We start from the raw sequence: 6907 nt of genomic DNA, 5'->3' as shown, positions 1-6907 counted from the left end.
TGTCCATAGGTTTAACATACATCTATGTACTAAAATACCGTGTAACTGACCAACACACACACATACCGTCCAACACCCCTACCTGACCAATACACACTTTCTCACCAACACTCCTACTGACCCGCTTAGAATGAACCAATATGATTTAGTCACAGAAGAATGTTCAAACTTTTCAGCAAATACTTGTCTTGCAACCATATATCCAACTGCTAAAGATTCGTAATTTCTAAACAACGTTTTTGTTTGATTTTCTTTTGTCGTTAAATCCTACATTGTGGTCTGTATCATCATTACCAGTCAAAGCTCTGTTGTATAACTTAACCAACTTGTCATTTTTCCAAAAGGAACCCATCTAGGTGTGATTTCTTTACGTCAGGAGATTCTCCAAGTAAGGTAGGTACCGGTAAATGTCCATGCTACTGCTGAACATTTTATTGTTCAAGTACACATCATGCACATCGCTGAACAACAAATGACTGGTATTATTGATAGGAATCACTCTAGCATTGACACCTGGTTTTTTTTTTTTTTTTTTAAATTTGGTCTGTTGGATGACTTTGGATTTCAAGTACAAGTAACTGTTATTCAGATAAATGTAATCTTCGGTTTGCTCTTTGACTTCAAATTCAGTGATGGAGGCAGGGGCGGAGAAGCTGACATACCAGAGATGATACAGGATGGAACTCTACCGACTGGTAATTTTGCGTTGTAGTAAACGCCACGGGCATGGCAAATATCAATTCCTGTCTAAGAACATTACAAGAATCTCTTTTCATCATATTTAGTAACCCAAAACGTCAAAATATCTGACGGTTCTTCTCTTATTCTTGTTCGTGCCGTGTCTGTGACGTCTGAATGATTTTAGACGCCTCTTTCTGCATAGTTTTAGCTGTGGCGTGGATGATGAATCAATGGTTTCTACAGATATATGAAGTCAATTTATGGGTGTGACTCGCGGTCTCAAACGCTTGTATCCTGTCTTGATCAACACGTTTTTTTTCCTTCAGTCAGTAACGCATATTGGGACTTTGTCAATGTACACGTTTAAGAGAATTATTTTCCTTGCGCCAGGGCAGCATCTTTTAAAACGTGAATTCCTTATCTCAGATTAGGCTCCAAGGAGCATCTCACGGTACGAAAAACCGATTTCAACATATCTTCCAAACCATATTTCGTTTGTTGAAAGTGGTTTGATTAGCAGCAATATTTAAGACAAGTGGAATTGCTGATTTCTACCAAACCTGTTCCCACTGAGCTTCGTGATTCAATTGAATGGCTTGGTTAACTTTGCCATGAAGCAACAAAAGTGTTATTGGGAAACAAATCCATACGACTTCAACTAAACAGAGTCTAATAAAACTGATTACTCATAGATCGATGGTTACTTTCCAAGGGTTCCAAATGGATTGATGTAACTGGAGGAGTTGTGTCTGACGTTGGCGTGACATATGTTGCTGTTGTTACTACTATTGGTATATTTCAATAAGGGATTGGGAAGAAGATATCTAAAATTATCCCCAGTTGGTTATCTCCTTGTTACAAAAACTCAAGTTAAAACAATTGCTCGTTTGACACAACTTGTAGACCACACATCTGTCAAATGACAGGAAATAATTATGTCATCCGCTTTAGTAAGTATCCTTTCTCAAAATGCTTTCAGGATGCTTAGTGGTAAAACAAATGAATGTCTTACATCTCCTAAAAATCCACATCCACAAGGTTTCAAGATAACTTGTGTATGTATGTGGTTTGTTGTTTGTTTTGTTTTTTTTGTGCTTTTGTTTTTTTTCTTTAGTGGCCATACTTGCATTTGCCAGTTGTGTGTCAAAGTTGATTTATGCTTTTGAAAACAAAACAAAATTGTGTCTCCTTGATGTAATTGACATGATATTAAAGTAACTTCTTTGAAACTGTCTTCATTGAAATGCAACAGCACTCGTGCAGGGTATTTTGCGACTGATAGGATAGAATGCACTAATCAATTTGGCAGGGGAGGAGATTGAAAGGCAATCATATTTGACATTTGTCAGAAAGGAAAGAAGTGCATGGTGCTTGTATAGTCTTCTTTAGTCGTAAGACGAAAACAATGTTGACCTTTAAATAATTAGACGTCCCTTTGACCCAAATCGTGAAACAAATTCGTACTAAGTCTCAGATAATATAGAGAGATAGGTTTAAACCCTATCAGTAAATGTGCACGTGGCAATTGAGTGGCAATGTTATAAGCATATTTCAGGTCGGTGTTCCTAATTGTTTAACGGAGACTAGAACTTGACATTTTTCTCTTGGACGGTAAAACAATACCACACAATTCACATTGAAACTGATGGTGCGTTGAGCTTTACAAGGTTTGGCAATGGGGAAAGCTTGCTTCAAGATATCCATACCTCCGTTCTCAAGAATTAACTGTTGAAATTGTACTGAACAATGTCGTAAATTCTCCACATCAGACAGTTAGTAATTTAGCTTTTCATCTTGAAAACCAAAAGGAATCTGAAGCATATTCTTGGTACCACGTGTAGAATGTGTCATGTATATTTAATTTGTATTGTTTGTTGATGCTTTTATTGAGCACACACACATACATACATACATACATACATACATACATACATACATACATACATACATACATACATACATACATACACACATACATACATACATACACACACACACACATACACACACATACATACATACATACATACATACATACACAACCTGACCTTTGTTTACAATCAAGTTAATGGTATACCTGACCAGAGACATTATTTTGTAAACCACACAATACGTAGCTAAAATTTCTCTATGATTGTGGATTAAATATTCAGATCATTATTAATGTAAACATTTTTACTTCAATTTGATTTGAAAATACAGTCTTGATTCTGACCTTAAAATCTTACAGAATGGAAATTTCCCATTAAGTTGACAAAGCATTTCAGCCCTACGTCTCGTAGAAGGGTATATAATAATGTTTACCTAAGAACTATTCATTCGTGCCTCAACATCCGATGCAGAATCAGTCTTTTTCTAATGATCAGGTTTTAATTCGAGTGCATTTATTTATTAAAATAATTATTCACCGTAATTACAAAGCAGTCATTAATATTCTTGGACTAAAATATTAATTTTAAATTATGTTAAATTCAGACAAGGACATTTGGGGTTATATTATTTTAATACGTCAAAAGGCTGTTAACACATCGCCACATTCCAGGCCATTGACACATTAGCAGGTTCGAGACTACATGCATCAACACATTAAATATCGGAATTTATTTGGAATACCACTGGAATTTAATAGAAACTTTTACTGTAAATTCTTTTAAAATTTTCATTTTGTATTCTAGGGAAATAAATTGTTTATTTAAATTTACAAAACTTGTTGGTTATCACTCTTTGTTGTCACTTAGTTTAAGACCAAAGGGCGTAGCAGAAAACTGGGGCTCGTACGTGATAGGAATTTCTATTTCAGAAAATTTAAACTTGTCTTTGAAAGTTATGTTCACTTTGTTTCAGAATTTTTTAAGTCCCCGGTATTATTTCAAACAATTGAGAATCTATAGTGAAACCAACAAGCTTCCACATTGTCATCTAAATTGGAGAACATTATTCTAAATACTAAAGGTCCAGTCGCATAAAGATAAAGATATAGACAAATGCAAATGAAACAAAGAAATGATGGAAATACAGATCCGGAGAGAAAGAGAAAAGGAAGAAAAGGAATTTCAAATTAGATTAAAATAATTAGAGCTGTCAAGTGCAACCCCCACCCACCCACACACGAATTCGTTTTTTGATGTTACCAGAAATATTAGGTTAGTACCCATTTTTAAATAAAAAAGTAAGTAAATATCTTCTTCATTTTGAAAACATTGATGAAAATTTCAAATGGTCAATTCTGCTCGTGAATTCTGCACCTCACTGTCAGATCAACTAAGTGCTGATGAAGGTTTATGAACTGTTAAAGAAATATAAAGAAAAAAATCCTGGTTAGATCCAAGTCGAATTTGCAAGAGAAAATAACAATTATTTGCTAGGATGTGCTCAGTCAAGATGGTTGGTCAAGACTGCAGTAACCTCAAACACCTTAAATTAGTTTAAGAGTTCAAGAAGTGCGTCCATAGTGATGTTAAAATCTACCTTGAAAATGCTGCTTGAACAGCTGACGATTATTCCTTGACTCACAAAGTTTCATTTGTCAGTTAGGCTTTCACTCAGCGTTTTTTCTGGTGTAATAAAAAACATCTCATTCTTATACGAGTTCTTCCAAATCTCAATCTGCAAAAACTTTTAGAATTCAAGTTGCTGATAAGACTGATCAGAAATCCTTAGCTCTTTATACCAGCACATATTGCAAGAAGAAAAAACACGATATTTCTAATTGCTACAGATTGACAAAATAAGCAACAGAATCGAGACAGCTATTCTAAATGCTCTTATTTCTAAATGGTCAAGATCACGGTCATGTATTGAATGCAATACATTTGTCGGTTTAAAAACATCTGAGTTTGTTATGGAGAGTTATGAACCATTCATGTCAAAAGGTTCTGTACCACGTATTGGTGATTCTGCTAAGCCTACCCCTTTTAAAGTTGTAAGGTACACGGGAACCTCTCAGAGATTTTTTATTATCAGGCACTTTGTCTTTTTCTGAGAAGTATTCTTTTAATAAAAGCGTTCTTATTCAGGGAGTAGAGTACGGTTTTGTTAATGTTGACGTCTTTACTCATCGAGGGAATTATTTTATTACGAGGCAATGACCTAGCTGTAGATAATGTTGTGGTTAATCCTCTTGAAACTGACAAAACTTGTTTGGACCAGTTACACAGTTTTGGCGTTCCAAATCAGTCTTATCTTATCATGGTTCCAAAGTTATGTCTGGGATTTTCCAGAATGTTATGTATGAATTAGGCATCCAACAACTTAAATATTCTGCCTATCACCATGAAAAACAAACAACTTTGGAAAAATGTCATAAAATTTTGAAAAATTGTATCCGGTCATCTTGATTTGATACTGGAAATGATTGGGACGAATGTGTTCATTTACTGTTGTTTTGTTGTTAGGGAATCAGTTCAGGGCTCATTAGGTTTTAGCCCTTTAGAACTAGCTTTGACATACTGTCAGTGGACCATTGAAATTACTAAAAGATAAACTTCGTTCTAAAAATGATGCTACAGAAGTTAATCTTCTTGACTATGTTTCTCATTTCAACTATAAGTTGTCAAAGTCTTGTGAATGAGCTACAAATAATCTTCATTCATTCAACTCAGTGAAAATGAAATTAAGGTATGACAAATTTACAAAGGAAAGAAGTTTTCTGTCCTTTGATAGAGTTCTGGCTCTCTTGCCCATACCTCGAAATCCTATTCATGCGAAGTACCCTATCCTTATACAGTCGAAACGAAACTTAAATTATATCATTAAAAATCCTGGGAGGCGAAAATAATATATATACTATATATACTATCATACAGGTTAGATGCTTTTTAATTCGTACTCTACGGAGACTCGAACCCAGGTCCGCGGATAAACGGAACCCATCGCCTTGCCTGCACACACCAGCCCATATTCCATCACGACTAAGCACACAACACCAAACAACTGATGCAGCTGAGTCGGTCTTATATGCACTCGTGTGTAGCAGACACACCAGCATGACGACCTAGTAATTAATTCATATAACACTGACTCAGAAATATTGTAAAATCTGGACCTGAAACCTTCCCATCTGCATTTGGGAGAAAGAGTGGACTAAAGACAGTTATTGCTTGAATATGTGCACTTGTTTCTAGATGTTCCAGCATGAATAAATAACATATACCATGTCGCTGACATTGTAAATCTGACACATGTGGAACCGCATCCTTACAGAATGAATTCTCTCAAACAGGAATGTTCGAAAAAGAAATTAAGTATTTGCTGTAGAATGATTTCATAGAACCGAGTAAAAGTGACTCGAGTTCACTGTGTATTCTTCTGCCGAAACCAGATAATACTTTCCACATGTGAACGGACTATATAAAAGTGAACAGTGTGACCAAAACAGATTTATTTCCATTGCCAAGAATCGATGACTGCATTGACAAAATTGGAAATGTAAAATATGTCACAAAATGTGACATTTTATGGATCCTGGAAAATTCCACTGACAGAAAGGGCAACATAAATTTCGGCATTCTTAACTCCAGATGGACTTTTGGATTTTATTAATATAAAGTAATGCTGGCTTGGATGAAACCTTCGCTTTGTACTTTCCAACGTTTAATTAACATGATTACATCTAGTCTGGATAATTGTGACGCTCAAAACATGACATAATCATGGACAGTGACACCTGCAAAGATCACTTGGAAACTATTCACACATTTTTTGATAGACTCATTGATTCAAATGTGATAATTAACTAAAGTAAAAGTGAACTTTGCCATGCTTGTGTTACACTGTTAGGACACATTGTGGGACATTGTCAGGGTTAAGCCTACAGAAGCTAAGGTTAAGGCTATCTCTGAATTCCCTTTGCCTATTTGAAAGAAAGCAGCTGTTGGAATTTTTGGATCTGGCCGGATATGATCGGACATTTTGCTCCAGTTTTTCCATATTTGTTGAAGCCTGACAAATTTGTTGAGTAAGAAAAACAAGTTTCATTGTCCTGAAAACTGTTAGGAGACTTTTGTTAAGTTAAACCCCATACTTAAGAGAACACTAATTATTTCAGCTCCAAATTTCAGTCAATGATTTCAAACGTCTGGTGATACAAGTGATGTTGGGGTTGGTCGAGTATTGACTCAAGAAGACATACATGGTGTGGAACATCCAGTGTGTTAAGTTTCTAAAATATTAAATAAACACCAGAGAAATTATTCCACAATCGATAAGGAATGTTTGGATTTGATAT

The sequence above is a fragment of the Sinohyriopsis cumingii genome, chromosome 17 (assembly GCF_028554795.1).
Source record: "Sinohyriopsis cumingii isolate HCF-2022 chromosome 17, ASM2855479v2, whole genome shotgun sequence".
Classification (NCBI taxonomy): domain Eukaryota; kingdom Metazoa; phylum Mollusca; class Bivalvia; order Unionida; family Unionidae; genus Sinohyriopsis; species Sinohyriopsis cumingii.
The sequence above is the reverse complement of the archived record's forward strand: the minus strand, read 5'-3'. Positions refer to the sequence as shown.